The sequence below is a fragment of the Cavia porcellus genome, unplaced genomic scaffold (genome assembly GCF_034190915.1).
Source record: "Cavia porcellus strain 051 isolate PalLab524CR breed Dunkin Hartley unplaced genomic scaffold, mCavPor4.1 scaffold_20, whole genome shotgun sequence".
NCBI classification, from domain to species: domain Eukaryota; kingdom Metazoa; phylum Chordata; class Mammalia; order Rodentia; family Caviidae; genus Cavia; species Cavia porcellus.
In genome coordinates this window covers 44,364,758-44,392,356 of record NW_026947503.1, presented here as the reverse complement: position 1 = coordinate 44,392,356, position 27,599 = coordinate 44,364,758, and the positions used below count along the sequence as shown (strand labels likewise).

General features: G+C 34.7%; 2 long non-coding RNA genes across 2 annotated transcripts in view; one reads left to right on the top strand and one right to left on the bottom strand.

Annotated features, from left to right (window-relative positions):
* Positions 1 to 4,054: 4,054 nt before the first annotated feature.
* Positions 4,055 to 27,599, bottom strand: part of LOC134471792 (uncharacterized) — a 73,762-nt gene continuing 50,217 nt past the window's right edge. The window contains exons 2-3 of the long non-coding RNA XR_010041449.1: positions 6,540 to 6,604; positions 4,055 to 4,270 (exon numbers count right to left, since the gene is read on the bottom strand). This is a non-coding gene — a long non-coding RNA (uncharacterized LOC134471792). The remainder of the gene's footprint in view (positions 4,271 to 6,539; positions 6,605 to 27,599) is intronic.
* The window catches only part of LOC134471791 (uncharacterized), a 119,731-nt gene continuing 100,565 nt past the window's right edge, over positions 8,434 to 27,599 (top strand). Inside the window, exons 1-2 of the long non-coding RNA XR_010041448.1 lie at positions 8,434 to 8,525; positions 18,078 to 18,130. This is a non-coding gene — a long non-coding RNA (uncharacterized LOC134471791). The remainder of the gene's footprint in view (positions 8,526 to 18,077; positions 18,131 to 27,599) is intronic.

The following is a 27,599-nucleotide window of genomic DNA, read 5'->3' as shown; positions in this document are numbered from 1 at the left end:
TTTATTTCTTTGGCTTTGAGTTTATTGTCTTAAAAGGTGCTATGATAAAATCTACCCTGCATCTTTTATAACGTTGAGCTAAGGAAAAAATGTTGAAAAGACTTAAAGAGTTCTAAAATATAGATAAACTAAATGGACTAGATATTTACTATTAAAATTTCTTAAGGCTATTAAGTTGGAGAGCTACTAACCAAAGACATTAGATTGAATATTTCCATCATAAATTACAAGTTAGTAAAATTTTGGTGAAAACTATTTTCTTCATTCAGTTTATTCAACAAGGCTTTGGTGGGGGAAGATATAATTAACAGACTAGTCAGACAAGGAGAGTCAATATGCTGTTTAGTAAAAACTTGAAAGGCTAGAAATTAAACCATGTGTTCTCTGTGGATTTTAGACAAAGATCTCTGTCTAAGTCAATCACCATGTGTATTAGTCAATTTCCCATTTCTGGGACAAAATCCACAACATCCACAACGTTAAAAAGGAGAGGTTTATTTTCAGTTGTGAATTCAGAGGGTTTAGTCTTTGTAGTGTTAACTAATCCAAAACAGATATGGCATAGTAGAAGGATATGGTAGAGGAAAACTGCTCCATTCAGGACAGCAGGAGGCAGAAAAGAGGAAGGAGCTGCAGACAAGACTTCACTCTTCTGTGTCATGTGCCCAACGTCATACTGCTTCCACTTAGGGTCTTACCTTCGAATAGCACATTCAGTAATGAACTCATCTATGGATTAAACCACTGATAATTACAGTGCCCCCATGATCCAATGACCTTCCAAAAGCTCCCACCCCCAATGAGCACATGAGACTTTAGGGGAACATTTTAGATATGAACCATAGCATGAACTTAATTAAATCCTGCATTTGCATCTCCAGATGCTCCTGGGAACTACAAGGAAAGTTGATCCTTATCTTTACCATTGGATGCTTACTACATTTGTCTCATCAAAGGTGACTAAAATCAACTTTTGTGGGAGGATTTTATGTAACTATATAAAGTGTGAGATATAGGGAGATGAAGTAAACATTTCCCCACATGCTCTTCTCCATCTTGCTTGATATCCATTTGTGAACCAAGTCTGCAGTTTCAGCAGCAGGCACTGCTGAGGCAATTGCCAAACCTCTACTTAAAGTGAGGAACAATTAGCAGAACAATTAGCATTCAAGAAGATGAGCTCCATCAGACCAAGCTCCAACATAGTCAGTAGAAAATAACCACTGGATGTAAACCACTATCTTCCTTTAAATAAAATGCAATGTTTCATGAATCTGAGAGTTTATCTTCAATCCTAATTTAGGAAGGAAGAGAAGATAAGACAAAGTTACCATCTATATCCTCAGCTTATTCCAGATCAAAATGAGGAAGTGATGCTTGTAGAGATAGTGTAATTAAAACATGCACATTAACATATAAGCAAAGATAGTTTATTTTAGATAAGTAGATAAGTAAAAGATAGTATATTTTAGATAAATAAAAAATAATCATATAACAGAGAAGGAGTACCCACCTGTGATAAAAGTAATCAAAAGATTTTAGAAGTAACAAACAGAAAGTGGTACCTAATAATTCCTGGGAGGTAGAATATCGAGTATTTTCTCAACTGTGCTAAACTTGGGAATGGTAAGGCAGAGTAGGGGTTATTACACTTTGTCAATCAGATTCCAAAACAAGTGAACTGTTCAAATTACCCTACCGCTTCTGAGAGGTACACAGATGGCTCTAAAGGAAAATTGCTTACTTCACAGCCTCTGTTGTCTCTTGGCTCATGACTGCTTTTCTTTGATCCTTGTGAATTTGATGGCAGGGAAGCAATGTCTCGCTTAGATTAACCTGGAGCATGTTTTAGAAATTGGCTTCAAGTAGAAAGTAGCAGGTTTCAAATAATTATATAACTTGCTAGTCATCTCAAGAACGAAGGAGTTGCTAGAGTAGTTTTGGGTTTGTACTGGTTGTGTTTCCCTTGCTGTGCATTTCTGTTTTCATCTCAAATTCCTTTATGCCATGGAGCCAAGGTACAGTTGGAAAACTACTGCCTGCAAGCTTTATTTGGCCTGATGCCTGGGCTTTTTTGTTGTTGATGTTGTTTTTGGTGAATAAAGTTTTAATGGAATGTAGTCATGTTTATTCGCTTTATATTATTTATGTAAATGTTAGAGTTTGTTATCTGTGCGAGAGATTGTGTGGCCCACACTATAGTCCATACAATGATACTGAGGCTCAGTAGTTCCTAACTCAAAAGAGATATAATGGTTGGCATATATAAAGTACTCCATGCTTGGGAGAATTCTGAGCTCTTTGTGTATAATTCATCTACTGTTTCTTCTCTGTCCTATTCAGCAGTTGTTGTTTCTCTCTTTTAATTGTGAGAAAATTCACCGATAAATTTTTAAATAATTTGACTGACAAGAGAGTCTTTCTAACTTCCAATCTAGCTTGATGGTTGCAGGATACTTCATGATTTTAGTTTCTAGAAAGATGGGTACATGTAAGAAAGGAAGGAATGCTCAGAAATTGTAAGCAAATGTGTACTTCCAGAGTTTTGGTTTTATAACCAAAAATTTCAGCAAATCCACACTTTTATTATACCAAAATATTGTTTAACTAGGGGCAACATTCCACAAACTCATAGAAATACTTAGAAAATGTTTCATAAGAACTGCAAATTTTCATTTGCAGTTTCACTACCAAACTTTCTTCCTGTCTTAAATTCTCCACATTTAAAACCAATTTAATCTATGTTCAATGAAATAGAATCATGAAATATCCTTACAATTCTGAATAAACTTCTTATGATGTTGAACATCATCATTTCTTTTGCAAAATATTAGAAATGATAGTTGTCAAATTTATTATGAAGATAAAATAAAGGCAGAAATAGTAAGACACTTGAAAGATAATATAAATACATGAATGTATTAGTATTACATTTACAAATATGTGTCTTGTTAATGAAGACAATATAAATGAAATAATAAAAGCAAAGAGGTCAAAAGGAGAAATGGAAGGTTAGAAAAGTAAGATATTATCTATCCTTGTGCATTCCTGAAATATCAGCTATCCAGGAGACTTGAGTCAGAAGGATCACAAACTCATACTAGCTTGGGAAACTTACCCAGATCCTGACTCAAAATAAAATATGAAATAGGAAAGCTTGGAATTTAGCTCAGTGGTATAACACCTGACCAGGACTCACAAGGCCAAAGGTGCAATTTCTAGCTTTACAAAAGAAAAAAAAAAAAACAATTAAGAAGCTATGGAAGAAAAAAAAAGTTTAATATATTCTGGAGACATTTGTGCCAGAAGTAATCTTATGAAAGTATTATAACAAAATGATTGTGAAGGAGGAACAGAGGTGAGGGGCATATTCCCTAGCCCAGATTTACCTAGAATCAGTTTGTGGCTGGCCATGAAACTACTGGGGAGTTAGAATACTATGGTATTGATAGGGCACCAGGCCAATGGGGAGATCTAAGACTTTGAGTGTTGTGGGTCACCATATCACTCAGATGTGCTAGCCCTCAATTAAATCCCTGTATCAACGGCCTTCCTTATCTTCCTTCTATGATCACAGCTTCCAAAGATCATTTTAGCCACTCTGTTCATCCTGTAATAATTGTAGTGGCCTAAGTTGGCTTGAGACTTCTTGTTGAACTTCTAAGCTGACTTAAGATGCAGTTGTGTGGCTTATTTATTTGCACTGCAGGTTGGAACAGCCAAGCATCGTAGCCAAACATTGCTATCTCTATTCTAATGTCAGTCAGACTGTCTTCTATTCTCACTGCCAGGAATCAGTTGTCTACCTAAACTGTTGTCCTGAGTGTGCCCTTTATGCAGAACAAATGCTTCTCACTGGATAAGTTCTGTAGTGTCTCTGTCAGCAAGTGTTGAAACTTTGAGCTACAGTTTTTACATTAAAGGTAATAAAAGTGTTTGTTCTCTACAACCTTCTTATCCCAATGTTTTTCTATACAAAGAGTTCCCTTCAATCATTCTGAATCAATGAGATTTCCCAGTGTTACCTGGAGTGCTGCTCTGCCAGGATGCTCATCTCATTTAGGAAAGGAATACAAAATCTTTTGATTGTGTGAAGTATAATAAAAATACATAAATTCCATTCTTTCTATAGTTTACCTTATGGCCTATATGTTAATCACTCTAAAATGTCCACAAGCATATAGGAAAACAGTACTTACTTAAAATCAAAGCTGCTTGAATTCCAGACGGTTTGAAGTGTATCAATTTATCTTGAGAATGTCCTTTAATTCTGCAGGAACAAATGGTGGAATGTTATTAAAATGTTAATTAGTTAAATTTAGTCCCAAATGTATAAAGAAAACAAGATTGCATCTACAGGATTTTATTTTTATTAATGGGGATAGAAATTATGATTTATAAAGAAACAAGTTTATTTGAGAGAAAGAAAAAAATACATGATGGAGCATTACATTAAAATATTCAGGAGTGTAAAGTAAGTTTAACAAAATTATTGGAGTATATTTCTAACTTATTATATGCAGCTATTTTTTAATATAAGCCCTTTTATTTATTCAGTAGAAATAAAAAGATGGAGATAGCAGTCAGTGAGAGAGTTATTGACTTTGAGCAACTTGAATTTTTTCTGCTTTCTATCTACTGGTATTGAAAGGATTGCTCGTAACTTCCTCAAATCTGCACCTCACTCCTAAAACCCTTTCGATAGGAAGGGACATCTTCCCTGTCTGATACATAAGGAAAAGACAGAGCAAGCACCCTACTTTAAGCAACTTGAATGTAACCCTTCAGATTATGATTGTGTAATTTCAAACAAGTCAGTAAAAGGGAAAACAAATATGTAACACAATGTATTAATGAGAACCATAAAGGTATGTCAATCAGTGTGTCAAGAATGCAAACTTTCCTCTAGTCATTGGGCTACCATTGGGTAAGTTGCATTTATAATTCCTTTAACTGATTCATTTCATCTATATGTGATATTTGATTTAATTATAAGAAAAAACAGCAAAGTTCATTTACTGGGTTGGACCACAGAATTACTAAATCTTTTTGGAATGGAGCGCCAGTGAAGGTTTTGCACAGTGATTTAATGTGGTTGGATTTTAGGAGGGTTCATACAGGTTTTGAACCCTTTGAATAGGGAGTTTACATTGATTTATCCACTGTGAAAGCAACTGAGTTTTCAGAGTTGCGACTTTGGATCAAGGCACCATTAATGCTATTTGAATTTCTACATAGGACAGTCCTCTTTAATATCTTTGGGCTTTCCTGAATACTCAATGCCCAGTTCACATTATGAAAATCAGAACAGAAGAATGAGCAATATGTAAAGGTTCTAAGCAAGCCAGTGAATGCCACTGGTAGAATTCACATTACATCTGCTTTAAATTAATTGAATCATAGTAGATTCAGTTGAACAAATGAGCTGTGATTGGTGAGACTTAATCATTAGTTTTGGCCCTTAAAATATAAGAAAGAAAAAAAAACTACATTGTATTCACTAAATAAAGCCCATTTGACTTTTAATTATTTGTATTAAATGGAGAAAGAAGGATGCAGTGCAGGTTTTTCACACTTACTATTATGTTCCAAATTACTAAGTTGTACTTTGAACATATTTAGAAAATTATAGTGAAATTTAAGTATTACCTAAAGAAATCATTCTCAGTTCTAGAGGGCAAAGGGATTTGAGGAACAGAGAAGAGAAGAGAAGTGTTCACATCAATTTCCCTGTGTATTTTATGCAATAATAATGATGATAGTGATGATAATAATAATAAATTTTTGAAGGTTTTAGTGACTTAAAGTATACCTTGGATATCTCTAGCCAGAGGTTTCTGTAGTCCACATAGAGGAAAAAAACCCTGATATTGTCTCCTGAACAATAGAGCTACTTGACTTCTACTTCTTGTTCACATGACAAGCTTCCATGAAGACTGTACTTCCTATTTGGACAAGGAGATGATTCTCTGCCTGCTGTGGGTGATGGGGCTCAGTACAAAATCACCACACAAAATATGAGCTAGCTGATCTAACAGCAGGAAGAGCTGAGAGTACCAGAGAGACAGTGAGTCTTAGAAAAGTGGAGAGAAGAAGCAAATTATATCTTTAAAAAAAACCAGACCTGTCTCTATTTGTAAACACTAAGCAAAGCAAATGAGTGTTATAGACATACGAATATAGGCAGCCTTTACTGGTCCAAACTATTTCTAATTCTGGCCAATCAGAGAGCTTTACCTTTATAATTCTAAATTGAAGCACTGGTCAACACACTTAAATGCAAAGACTAATCATAAAGTAAATGCTATTGTACAGGTTGCTGTTGTTCACTCTCTCATAGGTCATTCTTTTGTCTACTGCTACTTAATGCCTTAGTTTTGTTCACACATGGGATGAGTATTTTTGGATCTCTCTGGAGCATTTATGGGTAGTCAGGTCAGACAGTTCTTAGTAAAAGAGATGTGAAGAAGATTCAGCTAGAGGGGATTCCTGTGAAAGATTTTTCCTCCCTGTTAAGGGAAAGACATACAGTGACATACTTGCCCAATGTTGAACTTTGCATGAAGTCTCGAGAGAAAATGATGCCTGAAGCTGCTGTATCCATCTTGAGAACATGAAAGAAAAAGTCAAAGGACTAGTAGCATTTCTGGTTTAAAATTTTGATGTCCAGAGAACTGATATCCAACACCAGACTTTCTGCCAAGTAACAATTTGAAACTGCAATCATTTAAGCCATCAAGAGTACATTATTCTATTAGATGTCTTCATTGATATACCCAATACTAAAAATTAATTTTAACACCATAACAATTATTTTTTGAGTCAGTCTCCATCTGTCATGGTTTGTGTCTAGATGTCACCCCAAAACTCATGGAGACAGGCTATTAGAGTTTATGACAGATTTATGGTCCAGTGCAGGGATTATGAATGTTTGTGCTACACCCACCCTGCAGTGAGTAGCCTGCATAGAATATAAAGGAGAGAAAGAGGCTGCTGTCACACTCCCCCTCCTTGCTTGCTGCTTGCTGCTTCTTGCTGCCTCCTTGCTGCTTCTGCCATTTTCTGCCACCTTGGAGTGATGCTCCTGTGCCAAGCCACCCTGCCTTGGAACTAGCTAGTTACAGACTGAAACCTCCACAAACTGCGAGCTAAATAAATTTTTTCTTCCTTGACTTTGAGTTCCAGGTATTTTGTCCCAGGAATGAGACTAAAGTAACCAAGATACCATCCAAAAACAGGAGTGAGTGTGTCTGAGTGATCTCTCTCTCCTACAATGTCCCTCAGCCATCTCTAGTGTCCCCTAGCTGGCAACATTTTTATCATGCTTTAGTTTATTATCTTTTTCCAACACAAAGATTTTTTTAAAAAAATAGAAACGATTTAGAAGGAATTAGTAGTGATGTCAGGTAAATTTGGTAGATAGGTATATGTAAGATATTCTTTCTTAAATGTTGCATAAAATAGAATTATAAATGTGGTCCTCTATTAACCTTAGTTTAACCATCACAAAACTCTAGAATACACTCTTAATTTCTAAACCCATGACTCCGTGACCTGTACAAATAACACAGCTCCAATGTTTGCTATTTTAAAGTCTCATAATCTCCTCTCTCTGATACTACTTACATTTTCAGAAATATAACATTTACACCTTTAAATGCTTGAGGATGCTCAGTTTCCTTAATGACGCTCAGTTTTGTCAATCTATATGGCCTTCTTCTGTTGGCCAAGTCCATCCTATTGGGGTTCTTTTCTCTACCTTATTTCTAGACTTGCTAAGAATTCTGTACATTGCCTAAGACAGGAGCTGAATATCAGACAATTTGGAACCCAGTTTGAGCTGTAATAAGTCACTTTTATGAGCCCAGAATTCTGCACTGCTATAAAACTTGTAGTGTATGAATGGGACTCTTGACATCAGTCACTTTAGCAGGGTAACTGATTGGCTCTCCCAGCAGCTTGGTTGCATCCATATAGTAGTACTACCCAGTTTTAGTCTAGCATGTCTTTGAACACTGCATGAAACCACCTCTTGTTTTTATGGAGCAGGGATCTGGAAACTGGAACCTGCTCTTTTCTTCTTCAGACCCTATATTGGCAGGGACCTCACATTCTTTCTTTGGTCCATTCTTTTTATCATCAATCAGCACACTGCTTTCCAATACATCTTCCTAAATCCTATATCAATTGTAGCACTTTGCTGGTCAACTTTCTTTAGTGAAGTCTTACTAACTGCAAGATAAAATTTTTGCTTTAGACTGTTTCATGGTTTATGTCTGTGTCCCCCAGGCCTCATGAGTTTGCATTGTGTATTTGTGATTGGTTCATTGTCTAGTGCTTGGATTGATGGTGTCAGTGCTCCACCCACATAGGGGTGGAGCCAGGATGTGATGTAATAGCAGAAAGAAGGTGTGTCTTGCTCTTTGCCAGTTCCTGTTTTCTGTTTGCGGCTGCCATGAACTGCGGCCCAGCCATGCCCGCCTGCCTTGGAGCCAACTGAGTGTGGACTGAAACCTTCAAAAACTGTAAGAAATAAACCTTTCCTTTCCCAACTTTGGGCTTCAGGTATTTTGTCTCAGCAATGAGCATAAAGTAACTAAGACAGACTGTAAATTTTGGCCTCTAGTTTTCTGCTTCTCCAATGATACCTCTTGAAATTTTCATGAATGGGGTATAGGTTTTAATCTCTATTAAGTAATTCACTTCTTACATGAGGAAATGTTCCCCTATTGTGTTGATTACATAAATTTGCCTTTCTCACTAAAATTTGATCTGAATGCTTAGACAGTGAAGTACATACCTCATGAAGGCATGGAAACTTTCATACTCACATATTGAGGCTCTTCAAAGAATGTAGAGTAAGTTACTTGGTGAATATGACACTGCCTTAAAAATGTGGGAAAGGAGTCCTATAGTGGTAATGAGGTTCTAAGTGTATGAGTGCTGAGCTTCCATCATTTGGATATTCTATTGAGGCTAAAGTAGAATTTCTTATCAGCCATGCAAGGAGGGGCTCTGAAAGGTCACAACAATTAAAAGTGGAACAAAATACTATATTTCTTATACCCTGCTAGATTTTTTAAAGGTTCATCTATCTTAGGTCTTACACTATTTGGACACTTACCTAAGAATTAATCATCTTTAAAAAAGAAAAGTGCCATGCCCTTCCCACACCACTAGCCCTGGTTCTGGGGAATGCCTGCTGCCTTCAGATCTGGGCCTGCACAGTCAAGCATGTCTTGTGTGACTCCAGCCAGTGCTGAGGAATGCCACACAGCCCTGGGACATTGGCTTGTGCTGATGCACCCTTCCTGTGCCAGTGACACCAGCCCTGAGGAACACATGCTGCCCTTGGACCTTAGCTTCACGGCCGCATGCTCCTTGCACGACTCCAGCTGGCACTGAGGAACTCCACATCCCCCTGGGACCTTGGTCCATGCCCAGAAGACACCTGGACCCAGGACATCTGCTGGCCCCTCAGGGACACTCCCTACCTCCTGGGCCTAATACTGCTGCTGATCTTAAGCTCTAACCCTTTCTCGCAGAACCTTGGGCTACAGCAGATTAAGTATGCTAGCTTGAAGGGAAATTCAGTAACAGCCTCACCCAAACAGAAGATCTCAGCATGCTCTAGTCAATGTCATGAGTATGCCCCTAAAATAGAAGTGTACAGTGGGTAAATAGGGCCAATAGTAAAGCTCCCTCTAACTAACTGTAAGACCTTGGTAAGTCTGACAAGAGTGTGGGAAACTCCTTCCTGCACACAGAAAACATCAGGCAGGGTGAGGAATGTGCCAATAATGACTCCCCCAACTTGAAGAAAATCAAAAGGGCTTATGAGACACATAAGACACAATAGGGACACAGTAGGGCTTCAGCCAACAATAACACTATAAATAGGGAAATTTGGTGACCATGAATAACCTGAAGATAAAGTAATAGAGGAACTAAAAGTTGATTTACATCAATACAAGGCTTGCCAGCCCAGGAAGAATGTAGAACTCACCCAACAGGCCCTGTGTGGGAAGTCAGGGGACTGGCCCATCTATTCATTGTAGGACCCAACAACTGGACAAACATCAACCTTACATAAGGACCCCAAGATACACACTATCAACAGTTGACACTAATGGGATTGAAGGACCAAATATTAACTCGAAAGGGGAAAATGGCAAAGTGAAATAGCAAAATGCAATCTCAAACATCTAGTCCACCAGCAGCAAGTACTCAGGAGACTTTGAAATTGAGGACTTCAAAAGTAACACACAGGAAACCTCTGAAAAGATAGCAAGTGAAAAACAAAAAACAAAACAAAACAAAAACTCCATGAGGCTATAGAGGAAATCAAATTAGAAGTAGTCTTCCATGTAAAGATAGAAATAACAACCTTAGTAAAGGAGTTGCTTAGTACAGCTAAAGAAGAAATAGAGAAAAAAGTACAGGATCATAGTAAAATTGAATCAACCTTGAAAATTTGAATGAACAATATAGAAAACAAGCAGAACTCATGAAATTTAGACTCCAAGAGACATCCAAGGAACAAAAAATTCTATTAAAAACTGGCAAAACCATTTAAATAAAGCTGAGCATAGGATTTCAGACCTTGAGGATAGGATTGCAATTAGTGATCATGAAAGGATAGAACTTTTAAAAATAATAAAGCAGCATGAAATGACAACCCAGAAGCTTCAAGATTATGCCAAGAGTAACAATATAAGATTAATAGGCATCAGTGAAGATGAAGGAGTCAATGCAAATGACATAACCAAAATATTCAAAGAATTAATAGCAGAAATGTTCCCAAACATGGGGAAAAAATCAGATATGCAGATAAGTGAGGCATATAGAATGTCAAACAGTCACAACCAACACAAATCTACACGTAGACATATAACAATTTTAAGATCTCATTCATACAGCATAAAAACAGAATACTAAAAGCTGCTAGAGAAAAGACGCAACTCACCAATCAAGGAAAGCCCATTAGAATCACAACAGACTTTTCAGCACAAACCTTCAAGTCAAGATGAGATTGGAGTGAAGTATTTCAAGCCCTGAAAGAAAACAACTTTCAAACCAGCATAATTTTCATTCAGATTTAATGGAGAAACAAGATACCTCCATGACAAAGAACAACTGAAGAAATTCACATCCATCAAACCAACCTTATCTAGTATGAAACACATACTAGATAGAGATAAAAATGACCACAATCTCCAGAACAACAGCAGAAAGAAATCACAAGGTAGGACAAGCAATTAAACAAGGGGAAAAGCAGAAAGCAAACAACTGGAACACAACATGGCAAAGTCGAGCCAGTGGATATCAGTGATATCCATAAATGTAAATGACCTCCATTCACCTATCAAAATAAATAGGTTGACAGAGTGGATATAGAAACATGACCCCACAATATTTTAGATACAAGAAATACATCTGACCCAAAAGGAATCTCATAGATTAAAAGTCAAAGGATCGAAAACAGTATTTCATGCAACAGAAACCCAGAAAAAAGCAGGGGTAGCTATTCTATTTGCAGACAATGTGAACTTCAAACCTAAAATGATTAAAAGGATAAAGAAGGTCACTACATACTTGTTTAGTGAAAAAATTCAAGAGGAAGAACTAGCAGATATATATATATATATATATATATATATATATATATATATATAAATACAGGAGCACCCAACTATATAACAGAGATACTAATGGACATGAAAAACCAAATGCACAAGAACACAATTATAACAGGGGACCTTAACAGCCCATTGTTAAAAAGAGATAGATCAACTGGACAAAAAGTCAGCAAGGAAATAATAGAACTGAATCATACCTGCGAGCAATTGGACTTACTAGATGTTTACAGAGTGTTCCACTCAACCGCATCAGAATACACATTCTTTCCAGCTACACATAGCACATTCTCCAAAATAGACCATACATTAACTCCTAAAACATAAAACTCTTAAGTAACTGTAAAGGTATTAAATTCTCCCATGCATAATATCTGACCATAGGTGCACTGAAATTGGAAATTAATGGCAAAAGAAATTTCAATAACTGCATAAATATATGGACATTATATAACAACCTTTTACTCTCAGCCATCTGATATTTGACAAAGAGGCTAAACATGTTCACTGGAAGAAGGATAGCCTCTTTAATAAATGTTGTTGGAAAAATTGACTCTCCACATGCTGAAGACGGAAACTAGATCCATGCCTATCACCATGCACAAAACATAAGTTTAAATGGTTCAAATATCTAAATATTAAAACAGAAACTAAATCTACTGGAAAATAAAGTAGATATAGAATTCTTGGAGACATAAGGGTAGGCATAGAATTCATGAACAAAACACAAACTGCATGGGAAACACTTCAAAGAATCAACAAATGGGATTTCCTATTATTGAAAATTTTCCACACTTGAAATGTAATCACCAACAGAGTGAAAAGAAAACCCACGGAATGGGAAAGAATTATAGGCAGCAATGCCTCAGACAAAGGACTTATATCCAGAACATATAAAGAATTGAAAAACATCGAGCCCCCCCATTCAAATACCCTCTCTAAAAATGGGCATCTGAGATGAACATACAGTTCTCAGATAAAGATATACAAATGGAAAATAAATACATGAAGAAATGTTCACCATCTCTGGTCATTCGAGAAATGTAAATTAAAACATTGAGATTTCATCTCACTCTGGAAAGAATACCTGCTATCAAGGAATCAACTGCTAACAAATGTTGGCGAGGCTGCAGGGGAAAAGGAACACTGCTCCACTGTTGGTGAGAGTGTAGACTGGTACAATCACTATGGAAATCAGTATGGAGATTTCTCAGAAGACTAGGATTGGAAGTACATTTAATTCAGCTATTTCCCTCCTGGGTATTTTCCCATAAAAGCTTAAAAAGTCATATCACAGTGATATATGTGCCCCTAAGTTTATAGCAGCACAATTTATGATAGCCAAATCTTAGAAACAACCAAGATGCCCATCAACTGCAGAGTGGATGAAAAAGATGATGTATTTTTATACAGTGGAATATTAATCAGCTATAAAAAGGATGATCTTGAGGCCTTCATAGGTAAATGGAGACAACCTGAGACTATCTTCAATAGTGAAATAAATGAGAATCATATTTATAAATATCACATCATGTTTCTAGAGCTAGAAGTACTAAGAAATATAGGAGTAATGTAGCTCCAAAAGGGTAATTGCTATTGTAAAAAAGAGAGGAAAAGAAAGTGCTCTAAAGGATATAAATTCATATATGTTTAAGTTTGTAGAATTGATAATCATATTGCTAAGTTTCTGTTGGGTTATTGAACAGAAATGTTTGCAGTCTCACTGTTTGTATGTACACTTTGTATGTTTTAGTTTGTAACTTGAACAGCTATTTCTAAGAGGACAATATGTAGTTTATCAGCTAGTGATTTATTGTATATTTTCTGAAATTATATATTAAAAAAAGAAAAAAATGAAAAAAGAGTGATGAGAGAGGCCAGAATATAAAATGTAGGAGCTTTTATTATCACTTCCTTTGCTCTACATTATTTTAAGGTCTAGGCATAAAATAGAAAAAAATACATAAAAGTAGCAGAAAAAAATCTTTAAATATCAATGAATATTATCAATTTAATGACAATTTACTGTCGCAAATCAAACACATTGTGCCTTATGTTTGTTCTCAATTGGGTTTCACACTGTGGTGGCACAAGCCTATAATATCAGCACTTGAAAAGCTGAAGCAGGAGGATTGCCAGGAATTTGAGGCCAGCATGGGCTATAGTAGTGAGACCCTACCTCAAAAGAAAAAAAAATTGGCTTGCTGTAGCTTTATTGAAATTAAATTTTAGGGGTCCTATCTTTCATGAGAGGCTTCTAAAGCCCTATAACTTTGTATTTTCACATTAAAGAATTCCTCTCTGCAATCACACAAGCTTTTGGCCACACAGAACTTTAATTACAAGGGAATAAAAATGTGAGAAAATCAGAGCTTCTTCTCTAAAACACCTGAAATGCTTGTGAACAATCAGGCTTACATTCAAATAAGTATACAAAAAAATACTATGTTTGTGGCTCTGGGAAGCTCAAAGGAAGTGAGTAGCAAGTGAATTGAGACTCTTTTCACTAGGATGCTGTACTGATTTTATGGAGGAAATGACTTTGGAGTTCAAAAAAAAAAAGACAATTTTTTGCACTATTCAGCATTTTAGACAAAGAAAATAATAATATTCCTGGATCAGTGAGCATTAGGGGAGGGAGTTCAGAAGGAAAGTTAGGGTTGGGGATTTAGCTCAGTGGCACAAGCTCCTGTATGGCACGTGCAAGGCTATGAGCTCGATCCTTGGTTAAAAAAAAAAAATGGTTTTATTTGTCAGAAGCAAAGTTAGATGTACATTAATGGGAAATTGTTTTATCTTTTCACTATTGGAAATTGAACTTGGAGCCTTTGCATGGTGCTACATCCCTAGCTCTTTAAAAAGAAAAAAAAATGAGGTAAGATCTTGCTAAGTCACTAAGTTGCCTAGTCTGGACTTGAACTTGTGATCCTTCTGCCTCTGGCTCCTACCATGCTGGGATAACCAGTGTGTGTGTTACCCTATCTAGGTGGAAAACCTTTTATAAAAGTTATTACGTGGAAAATATAAAATTATAAAACATTGTCGTATGTGATATAGCCATGAAAATAATAACATAGGGCATCTTCCCAACCGCCTCTCTTTTCATTGGCAGAGCCTTCTAGGGAAAAGAAAGTAAAAATGGTGGGTTAGAAATTGCTGAATTATTTGTACTTACATATTTTGCCCACAGATTTTTCACTTCTTTACAGCTATCTGATATCTTTAGGCAGAAATTATTTTTTCCAAAATACCCCATTTCCGTTTGGTGAGGATTTATTTGAGTTATTGAAAGTAGAAATTTTAGAAACTTAATTTTTATGTGGACAAATAAAACTCTATACATATTTTATCTGCGATCATACCTGAGAAAAACATCAAAGCAGATGGGACCGCTCCTTAACTGATTGAATAATTAGAAATTACATGGTTTTAATCCCATCACATTCTTTTTAATAACTGCGAGTCCTTATGGAAATCACTTTCCTTCTCTGAGTTTGAACGTATCGTGATGAAATTGAGTCTATTTTTTAATATAATGGTAGCCCTCTTACCTGGAGTTTCATGCTTTGAGCATTTACTATGAGCCTGCACTATTAAATACTTATCATTCATTATTTCATGTACTTTTTGGCCAACTTTGTAAAAGATATTTTGAACGAAGCAGTTGAGATGAAATATCTCACACAAAAATGCTTAGAAATTATCAATATAAGCAAAACCACTATTAAGTTAAATTCCTGTTCACAGCTAAGTCCAGTTAGAACTTTCTAGCACTATGCTAGACTTCCTTTTCATAATGGATTTTATTTATGGGAATTTTTCTTTCTCAAGTTACATGTTCACAATTAGTCTGGTTTTCATATTATCCCACATACTTCACAAAATAAAAGTCCATGCACAAGTAACTCTTTTTATATAACTGTGATGATTAACCTTTTAAATTTACTTTGTGACAATCTTCATGGAATTATCATATATCCTAATACATATCTTTAGAAATTTTTAAAAGCATAAAAATGAAATATATGAGTGTATTATATATAATACAAATTTAGGTTGATAATATGCTGACATATATTGCCTTTTTATTTATTTTTGCCATTTTATCATTTTGACTTCTTTCTCATAACAAGCCTACTACCCTTAAAATGAAACTGTAGTCTTATAGTGCTTTTTTTTTGCCTTCCTCAATATAAACTAGTTTTCTTATTTTTTTATATTTTAACCTTAAAGCTGACATTAGCTGGAACTAACTCAGTTTTGTATCTTTACTGACAAATCCATATTAATAACAACATCAATACTGTATTAAAACTGAACTATGGGAATAATTTGTAATCATGCCAAAATTAATAACGTTGTGTATCACCCAGAGAGCCTCTCAAGGAGGAGAGTGAAATCGTTATTAACTTGGGTTATTATTGCAGCATTATGGACATTTAAATAGGCTATAATTCTAGAAATTTAAAGGTCAGTTTGATTTATTCAATTTAGTTTGTCATATGCTTGGAAAACTAATTAGAATCACAAACAACATGGTTATAATATTTTGGATGGGCAGTCAGAAGCTTGAATTTTGAGACAATAGGTGAGCATTTCCTAGGCATGGTGTATGCTCTCTATATATGGAAATGATGCTTTCCACAGATGAGGCTGGGTCTAAGAAGGCAACTTCTGGAGAAAAAAAAAAACAAAACATTTTTTTCTGAATGCACAATTGCTTCTCCTAGATCTCTTACATCAAAACACTGACCCTCAGATCCTCCTGTGGCATTGGCCCTAGAGAGAAAAAGGGGTTTCAGTTTTGATGTCACTTAAAGACTTAAAGCCATGGCTCTTCATGTTTGTTCTCACTGGAAATCTGTTCCTTTTATTTTAAATAATTTCAGTTTGGAGGAGACTGAGGTATCAGTTACTTTTCTCTCATTGCTGAGACAAAATACCCAACACTCAAAGTTCAGGAAAGAAATGTTTATTTAATTCACAGTTTGTAGAGGTTTTAGTCCACAGTTGGCTGGCTCCAAGTCAGGATAGCATGGTAGCAGAGGAGCAACTACTCAGTGGTGTACGGCAACAAAAACAGTAAGAGCAGACAGGAGGAGCAAGCCTCTTTTCCTTACTTATATTGTATGCTGGTCACCCGCTCTAGGGTGGTTATAGCACTCACACTCCCAATCCCAGCACTAGAAAATGAACCAATCACAAACTCTAGATTCAGTCACCTCTGAAAAGTTTGCCCTCCATAATTGTATGAGACTTCGGGTGGATATCCAGACATATATATATATATATATATATATATATATATATATATATATTCAGAATGAACTGGGATAAAAAGGAGATTATTTTCCAACTATTATTACAATGGAACATTACATAAGCTTGCTCTTTTTCAGATTAATGTCTGTTAATATCAATGGCAAAAGAAATATAAGAGATAAAGTACCTGTATAGTTAAAGGGCAATACATAAAGAAAATGTAAATAAGGTCTCTGGACCATCCTAATGTATATGACTGGAAGGAAATGAAATAATAGGTTTGAGACCAACTTTCAAGGTACTCTCAACATTTAGCTGCCTTACATGACTGTAATTATCAAGCTATAGCTTATAGCCAAATAGCTTCCAAGAAGTTCTTAAATTATTGGGATGACAACTTTATGATCCCCAAAGCAGAAACTTCAGTCATATGAACACTTTAGGTTAGCTGCCTTGTGACAAGAAGAAACTTATGGAGGTTGGGGAAGATGGAGAGGAAGGCAGAGAAGGGATCATGAGGGTACTAACTATTGAGTCAGATTGTTCACTGTGTTAACTGTAGATCTAATGTTTCCAGAAATAATTTTTATTAAAAATAAATATATTACTGTTTTCTGAGAAGCTATTCTGTGTTCCATTTAGCAAGACTCAAAGATCTCTCTATATTTTTAGAAGTACAATTTAATCAACTTGTATTATATTTGAAAGCACTTAGCATATAAATAGAAGAGATAGTCTTAAATAAGATACTACAAATATTAAAGTTTGTAATCTAATAGAAAAAAGCTTCATAGAAATATCAGAGTAAAACTAGGCATTATTTAATAGAATTTTGAGTGTTATATAGTCGCAGGTAGAAATATGGAGTGAAAAATAAATTACTGTTGCAGAGATGATACAACTTACTTGATATCAATTAGAAAAGGTAAAGTAATATGCCAAAGGACAGTTTTCCCATTTTCAAAATATGAAGGAAAGAGCATCAAATTTATAACTGATTAAGTGGAAGATTCTGGAAAGTCATAATCCATGTATTGTATTGAAATTTAAATTTCATGAGAATAGCTTTTGAAAAAATAACCTGATGTCCAAGAGAATCCAAATCTGAGATATTACTACAGATGTGAATGGTGATATCAGACAGACAAGTGCTTATTCACTGATTTTTTTCACACACAGGTTTACTTCCTGTGCACACTGTCTGGACGCCCTTCAAAAGCTGCTGAGGAGAGGTAATCATGTCAGGTTGCTGAAAGGACAAGAATGGAGGGAAGTACATAATGTTGACACGCCCAAAGACTGAAGCAAAAGGAAGGTGGCCATCATAGTAGAAGGCCAAATTTGCTTTGAGGTCTCATTTGTTAGGAACTCATGATGAAAGACAGTGGAGATGGGCCTTGATAAACAATTAGAATTAAAGCAATGCAAGGGAAAATATTTACTGGAAGAATATTATGCATTGGTATGTTGTGTGATGCCAGGGCACAGGAATTCAGCTTTGGATTTCCATCATAAGATATTAATTATGACAATGGTAATTTGTTTATTCCATAAACCCATACTGATATAATATCCTGTGATTTACCCGTTACTGTTACCCACCTCCACATCTCTGGCTGAGCTTTTAGTGTATATGTTTTAGGGTTAGTGGTATAATATGAGAAACATTTTTCTTCAAATATTGACGATCAATGTGACAGATCTGAGGCAAGTAATCACGTGTACTGGAACATTTTATCAAGTTGTATTGGGGAGCATTTTACCTTAAACCTAAGGTTTGTTTAATTTTTCCTTTATGTGCATATTAACAGAAGCTTATTTCACTCTGGATTTCTTTTTGGATAAAGCAATTACTTTCTTCAATCCAATGATCATGGGTCTTCATGAAATTATTTACTAAAAAAATCTGTTAAACAAATAAATATAGTCATAAATCAATTTTTATTCTCTAAATCGATGCATTCCTTCTTAAGTTTATACATTTATTTAGTACATGACCAAGTGAAAAAAATTGAAAAAAAAAATGAACTGGCTATGAATTTTACCTTCCATAGGTCTTTCCAACTCCTAATCAAGGTTTTTATAGTAAAGTTATTTTTATAGCAAAGTTATTAGAATATTAACAGCATTTACAATTTTATATCTCAAATTGGAGGTATGTTGAAGAATATTTGAATAGTATACTTTCCCTCAAAATGACAGAAAATATATAAAACTGTAAAAACAAATATTCATTGATGTGGAATAGTGAGAGAGGAGGACTTTTGTGAAAGTATGAAATACCAATGAGAATCATGAAATCACATATTGAGGAAAAAACAAAGCTAAGTTTGAGAGGTTGTAAAGCTGAGCTCAATAAATGGTAAAAGGCACATAAGAGGTATCTCATACCATCAGTGGTGACAGGTAGGACAGTGAGAGCAAATAGCATCATCTAACAAGTTGCGTAAATGAGATATCTCAGGGAAACAATATGGTTGGTCAAACTCTGAGAATTCAACCAACCCGAGGCTTAAGATTAGATTGAAAGAGATTGACCTCCTGGTAGAATCAGCAAGTACAGGATACTGGGCGATGTCAAAGGCCATTTTCTAAGTGGCTTGAGATGCCATTCATGGAATGGAAAACATCCATACTTGGAATATCCACAGCTGAGAAGTCTCACTTTTCAGAGTATTTCACTTTTTCAGATGTATCTCATTAGCTGTAAGACTTGAAATTTTCACATACAGCAGTGACAAAAACTACAACTCTTATTAAATATGTTGAAAAATAGGAATTGCTCAACTCCACTCAGATCCATTTTATGCCCTCTATTTCCCTAGAGCTGACTAAATGAACAATCCAGTTTTTCCTACCTCTGGATTCTTGTTTTTTCTTTCCATTGGGAAAAACTGGTAGCACGTCAGACATCTGGAGGAGAAAGAGATTGGAGCATTCATTTCACCTTGATTTATTTTATTGTTTTGACGTGGTCAGAAACTATTTCTCTAAAGCTGTAATCATTGTGGATTATGTTTCTTCAGTTTTGCCAACTTTTAGTACTTTCAGTTTCTCTTCTTAGCCTTACAAATCTAGAAAGATTTTCATCTCTTTGGTGCTTGTTTGCTTCAGCATCTCCTGCTGAAATCTAACCTTGCCTATACTGTAAATTTTTATTTAAAATATGCCATGTATTTCCTGCAATGGCACTCACTGACTAATAGAAGTATTGATATCAGGAATACTATCATCCTCCATTCTGTAACAGACAGGCTTCTGGGATAGAGTTGCTTATATTTTTTAATAATGTCTACAATCTTTAGGAGACCAATGACAGTTAGTATAATTGTCTCTGATGATGACACAAGTAAAATGCAGGTGGAGGGCCAGACAAAGGAAGACTGAGTGGGTAAGACCCTCGCCTGCTGATAATGTTTATTACATAGAATGAGATAGTGAGGCAGCTTCAGCTCTACTAAAGAGCCTACAAAAAGGAATTTGCTAAAAGGAACCTAAGGATTTAAACTCACAATTCAAGGAATAGATAAACAGTCAGAAGGCCTGCGATAAGGCTAGGGGTGCCCTTCTCCTTTTAGTTGTAGAGATAGTGTAGATAAAGGTTAGCTGTAAAGTCTAAGTTCACCCATTTCAGAGTTGTGCTAGAAACCAAACACATTTGTACTTCACAGTGAGAGTGTAGTTTGGAAAATAATATGATATAGAATTTTGGACAAAATCGAGGTGAACGGAGATAAATCTGAGAATTTTGAATCTTCACATCCCTCTTGAACAAAAAATTCTTTTAAGAAATCTGAATATCCAGCTTTCCTTTTGAGGAAAAAAGGAAATTAAAAAATAAATTAGCAAGATTATTTGAAGCATTTGACTTTCATATTAATGCCTTTTTTTCCTCATAGTCCTCCTGCATCATTTTCCATTGTTTTAATAATATAGCTAGGCAAATTCCAAATATGTAAGAGAAAGAAACTCAAATAAGGAGATTAGCTGCACAAAAACTGGTAGCACTGGTAGAGTGAAAGAATCTTGACAAGTTGGTACTCTTAGAGGTCTGTATTTACTGTATTAGCTGAAGCACCTGCTGCTGGGTGGTGCATTAAAGTCTGCATGCAGTCATGGCTCATAGTCATGAAGAGTGGGTGTAGAGCTTGAGGCTTACATAGAGGAGTCCAAAGCTTAAGCAAATGCATCTTGGGATGAAGTTTGTCATCTTTTCCTCATGAAGATGTTTCTAATGAACCATTTGATGATTCTCAGTTGTACTGTCATGGTTTTATTTGATATTTCCTGATTGAGTATGAATCAGTAAAGATTTGGAGAGGAAACACTTAAAAAGATGAAAGTGGGGAGAAAAAGCTTAATGAGACATTTTACAGGCACAAAGGGAAAATTCAGGAAATCAACAAATAATGGTGAGAAAGCAGCAATAGTGTAAAAGAATGACTACACTAACCCCAAAATGTCATTAAGAAAATTATTTATTTAACTTCTGAGAATGAAGAATGTCAAAGATACACTATTCAGGTACTGTGGCCATGTAAGAATATAAACAGGATACATTTGTAGCTAGATAGGAATAATCAGGGGAATAAATACTTCTCCCCATAACTCACCTATACATAAATCTTTTGTCAGTACCTTGAGATAAGAAACCTAAGTAGAATCTAAGGTCCAGGGAGTCTGAGTGACTAAGGGGATAGAGTTGAGCCCAGCAAGCCACACAGTAGCAGAGAGAAAGATTAGATCTGGGAAAATAAAAATGATGAAAAATCAATATGATCCATCCCCTTTTCTATTTACACCTGATGAAATTTTTAGACATTAGTCATCCATGCTTTCTGACATCCATGTTTTCTAACAACTACTTATTTATTTATTTATTTATTTATTTTTAATTTAAAAAGGATGAAGCCAAGGAAAATAAAACAGAATAAAACCAATCAAAGCAAAGTAAGTGATACAGGACTTCAAAACATTATGAAATCAATAATAGTTACCATAATGACTTTTGTTGTCTTCATAATAGCTGCAGATACCTTTAGACATAGTAAAATCAAACAGAACAAAATAGAAACAATAAAAATAAAACAATCAATGTAATAAAGAACTTCAAAAAAGGACAATAGTAAATCCAAAATGGCCACCATAATATACATTGCTATCTTTGAAATAACTGCTCATGACATCGGATATAACGAAATCAAAACAGAAGAGGATAAAACCCAACCCAAAAAACAATCAAGGTGATACTGGACTTCAAAATGAGACAATAGGGAATCAACAAACCACTCTCGGGAGGGGATCCCTTCTAGATGCCACGCTGCATACCACTATCCTCGAAACAGATGTTCAAACCACTGGCTCTAAATATGCAAGGTCAGTGAAATACCCTAACACCACAAACATCAAATTGCATTCCGCCTAAATAGCTATATCATTACAGCCCGTGTTTCTCTGGATCAGTGAGTTGCTTATGGAAATAGGGGTGTAAGATAGGGGAATGGTACTTTTTGTTTGCCAGCCCATGCACTGGAAGGGTCTGGCTGTCTCTGTGTATGACACTGGTTTGCAGTAGAGGCTTGCTTCTTGATAGGGCTTGTTTATAGCCCCCATAGCCAATGGATGATGCTGACTCACAGGGAAAGGCTTGAGTCTGGCTGTCTCTACTCTGGTGGTGGCCTGGGCACAGCAGTGGTTCACAAGGAGGGCTTACTTCTTGGTGGTGGCTTTTTTTCTCCCCCCGCAGTCCACCTCTAACAATAAATTAAAAACAATTGCCAACTGATGTCTTTTGCTTAGTGTAAATACATACAACTGAAATTAAAGCAAATTTAATAAATAAGCAAATGGACATACACAAAAATACAGACATACCTTTATATAACACTTATTAAGTAATAAAGGAAATGATAATTGCAAACTACTCATAAGTAACAGAGTCTAATACTTTAAAACCAATACCAAGCAAGTAAAGGCATAACCAAGGAACACTTAAAAGTTTAAAACAAATTTATTGGAAAAAATGATGAAATTGGGAAAAATAAAGATACTAAATAAATTATCAGTATTTTCAGATAACATGCTTACTATTCTGTTAAACAAATAAGATTGTTACAGCGTTATTTGTAAAAGAGTCCAGCAATATTTATGTGTACATAAATTATAAAGCTTATATAATAGTAAAAATTTAATGGTACCAATAATAACTGAGACAAAACCACAAAAAAAATACCATTTGCAATAGCAAAAAATGCCATTAATGTATCTAAAAATTTAATTTGATTAAAAACAGTAAAAGCTCTTATCAGAAAGTTTTGAGTGCAAAAAAAATTATATAGAAGTTACATGAATTCTATATTCTTGAATGGGATGATTAAATATTATTTGAATATGTTTTATCTTTCAGTTTAGTCTGTAATTGCAGTATGATTCTAATAAAATGAAGATTTATTTTTTATCTTAATAAACAACATAAAATTTACATGAAAGAAGAGAAGTCCAGGAAGAAGTAAATAATTTGTACAAGAAAACCAAAATTCATAGAAGGAAGTGCATATTTATATGATCAATTATGATGAAAGAATGTTATATGTAATAAAATAGCATAAATGTATATGGTTTGTCGTTAAGGACTATACATAGGCCTGTGAGACAACATGAATATTATAGAGGCTTACTCATACACTTGAGAACATCATAAATAATAAAGATGATACCATAAAGCACTGGGGAAAAATGAATTATTAGACAATTTTGAAAAACTGGCTTTTCATAGGAATACAACAAAACTGGGTAGACTGTGGTATAAAGTTATACATATAACATAAAAATAATAAAGCAATAGTAATTTATTTTTTACTTTAAAGCAAAACAAGAATGAAAATGATGTAGAATTTCAAAATAAAATAATAGGAAATTAACAATGATTAATCAATTATATATTATTATCTTCAAAGTACTTGCTCAGAATACAAGACATGGGAATGAAAATATAATAAAAAATAAAGCACATACTATTCTTTTTGATGAACTAATAGAGATTAGTAGCTGAATAAGTACTTCTCAGATAAAAGAAATACAAATGAAAAATAAATCTATGAAAAATGTTCAGAATCATTGGTCATTTAAGAAATACAAATAAAAAAAACACTGAAATTTCATCTCACTCTAGCATTAGTAATTTGTAGGAGTACAATGTCTCTGTGATATATGGTTGACAGAGACTTCAAAAATAAAATTTAAAAGCACAAGCCACTAGGGATGGAACGATACAGAAAACTAGACAAAGATAATGTGTTATGACATAGCAGAGTTTATTCTAGGAATATAATGTCAGTTTAACATTCAAAAATCAAACAACATTAATGGAACAAAAAAGATTAAAATGTGATCTTCTTAATAGGTACAGAAAAAATATTTGACAAAGTTCAACTCATATTAATGTTTTTAAAAACTCAGCAAATTAGGCTTATACAGAGTTTTCTAATCTGAAACCTCTACAAGCAACATTATGTTTAATGGTGAAGAACTGAAAGACTCTCTTTTTAGAACAGAAATAAGGCAAAACTGTGTGCTCTCGCTGCTTGATTTTTATATTGAACAGAAAAGTGTTAATCAGTGTAATAATGCATGACAAAAAAAGATATTCAGAGAAGAAAAATAGAAGCGAGGCTTTCCTTATTCACCGATACAATTTCTCATATCTGAAAATCCTATGGAATATACTTAAACCTAACAAAGGGATTTATACAGGTCTCGGAACACCAAATCAGTGTAAAAATCAATTTCTGTATTTGTGACGTAAACTAATAGGAAAATGGGATTGATGAGACTATACTATAGTATCAAAATGAATAATTAAGAGTAAATGTAATATAATAGATACAGGACCAGTACACTGAGAAGTATAATTGTAAATAGATATCAACAGAGACTTATAAAATGGAGAAGCATATCACTTTTTATGTTCTTACATGAAAAAATTCAATATTGTTAAGATGCACAGTCTCTGCAGATATCTGTATGGATTCAGCACAAGTCTATTCATTATCTCAGCAAAGGTTGAATGTTTACAAGCTGATTCTAAAATACTTAAGGGCAAAGGACTTATAATAGCTAGTATAACTTCTAGAAAAAAGAACAATACTGGAAGAATTGTAGGGCTTGGTATCTAGTTATTATAAAGCCACATTTATTAAAAGTTGTCTTTGTTTTTTTAAAGCAAAACAAAAATAAAAAGATACAGTATTTCAAAACAAAATAATAGGAAATGACACTTTTGTTTGATAACTAACAACTTATATAAAGATCCATGATATAGAGCACAGAAATACACATATATGCTACATATCTATACATAGATATTACATATATACATATATTTCCAGAGTCTTCAATAATATTACATATTTGTAAAAATGTATATACATGTGCACTCAACAAACATGCTCAAAGTCTAGAAATGATGAAGATGAACAAAGAGTGCTGCGGTAACTGGGTGTCTCACCAGGAACTAAATGAACCTCTATTTTTATTTCACATTATTCATAACAACTTAAATTCCTTTATAAATAAATTTAAACTTAAAATCTAAAAGTACAGAACTTATAGTAGGAAAAAAGAATATTTACAAGATACTGTGACAGGACAATAACTTCCTGATTTCTAACTGTCAAGAGAAAAAACAACAAAGTTTTATAATCAAAATACAAAACAATTTTGTTTTTTTTAAATGATGGTATTAAAAATTATAAACCAAGCCACAGTTTTGCATATGATATTTCCAAAATGTAGCCAGTGATTTTTTTTGGATAGGATTATTTCCAAAAGATGAGAAGTATAAAACAAAAGAAGCCTTTATTCTGAGAACACAGAGAGAGATAACCAGCATGCCAGGCTGTTGGAGTCTGGCGATCTCTCTGGTGGACACCTGGTGTCGGGGGTATATAAGTAGCCTCGGTTTGGGGTGGAACCTAAGGGGGCATCTGGGATGCACGGGTAGCACATTGGTCCTAGGTTTGGCGCCATAGGTAAATTCCCAGTTTTACCTATGTGGGGAAGATGGCCTCACAGGTAAATTCCTAGGGGTGGGGGAAGATAGGAGCTTCCTGGTTCTGGTTGAGGCTTTTCTGGCTACAGAGTCCTGTCTGGGCCAAAACCCTTTCATTTTTATTCAGAGATATAGAAATCATTCTAACAACTGTATAGTAAAAAATGCTCCAGGAAAATTACGGTTAAATTATTTATGTAAACATTGCTATGAATATGGAAGCATAGATATCACTTAAAATACTAATTTAATTTTCTTTGTATATAGATCTATTACTAGATTAGATGGTGTGTTAGTTACTTTTGTCTTGCTGAGACAAAATACTTAGCAGCCATAGTTGAAGGGGGAAAGGTTTATTTAGCTCACATTTCACAGACGTTTCAGTTCATAGTTGTCTGGCCCCAAGGCAAGGTGGCTTTGCAGAGGAGCATCCCAGAGGAAAAACAGTTATGGCAGAATAAATAGCAAAAACAGCAAGGGGAAGACAAGCCTCTTTCTGTCCCTTGTATTTTATCCAGTCTACCAGGATTAGATACGTGCCATCCAATCAGTGCACTGATTCAGCATCCATCCTCTCTTAATCTCAGCACTGTACCATGAATCAGTCATATACACTAGATTCAACCACTTCTGAAAATCCCCATTTAAAACTGCATGAAGCTTTGGGGGATCATCTGGACACAACAATAGATGGTATATGAAAAACTCATTACCCACATAAAAAAGAATGATATCAGACCCTTGTGTGACACTGCTTAAAAAAGTCAACTGAGAATGGATTCAAGGGTTATTTTGATTCAAATCTGGTAGAAGAAAACAGAAAGGAATAACTTTGTAATTTTGGTACACCAAAATCATACCTACAGGTAGTGATTCTTTTTTCAAAAAATCACTAAAACTTGACATAAAATGGCACATCCTATACTTAGCCTATTTTTAACTTGTAAAATGGACAAAACAACTCTACAGGAGCAGGATGTGCATCAGGAGTTTTCCCGGCATGGTGAATGGTGAATAACTGCCAAGTGATCTTTTGGATGGATGAAAATACTTACTGATTATGATCATGTTTCCATATATTTATACATTTGTCAAAGTTCAGTAAAGTGTGCAGTAAATAGGAATCTGTTAGTATGTTAACTATACCAAACAAATTAGATTTTAAAAAATTTAAAAAGTAAATTATAAACTTTAGTAAATAATTACATTGATAAAGTTAAAATTGTTTAGCATTCAATAAAGAACACCAGACACAAAATAATAACAAAAGACACAATATTTTTGCAATTTGAAAGTAATCATGCATTGGTAGCTGGGATATATAAATAACTCTTGCAAATCATTTACAAAGAAGCAGCATCTTAAATAGAAAATGCACAAAACGTAAACAGGAAAATAATCCAAAGGATTAAAATACAGATAAAAAATGTACAGATTCAATGGGAAATGGTGAGTGTAAAATAAAACATAAAAGGTGGGATATCATTTTATACCTACTGGAAACAGCATAAATGAGGAAAACTGGGTCCAATGAAATATAGCACTAGAGGCTGAAGTGGTGAAGGAATCCTCCAGCACGTTTTATAAACAAGTAGATGATGCAAGCATGTTGAAGAGCAATGACTGGCCTGTGGAATAAGAGGTTCCTATGT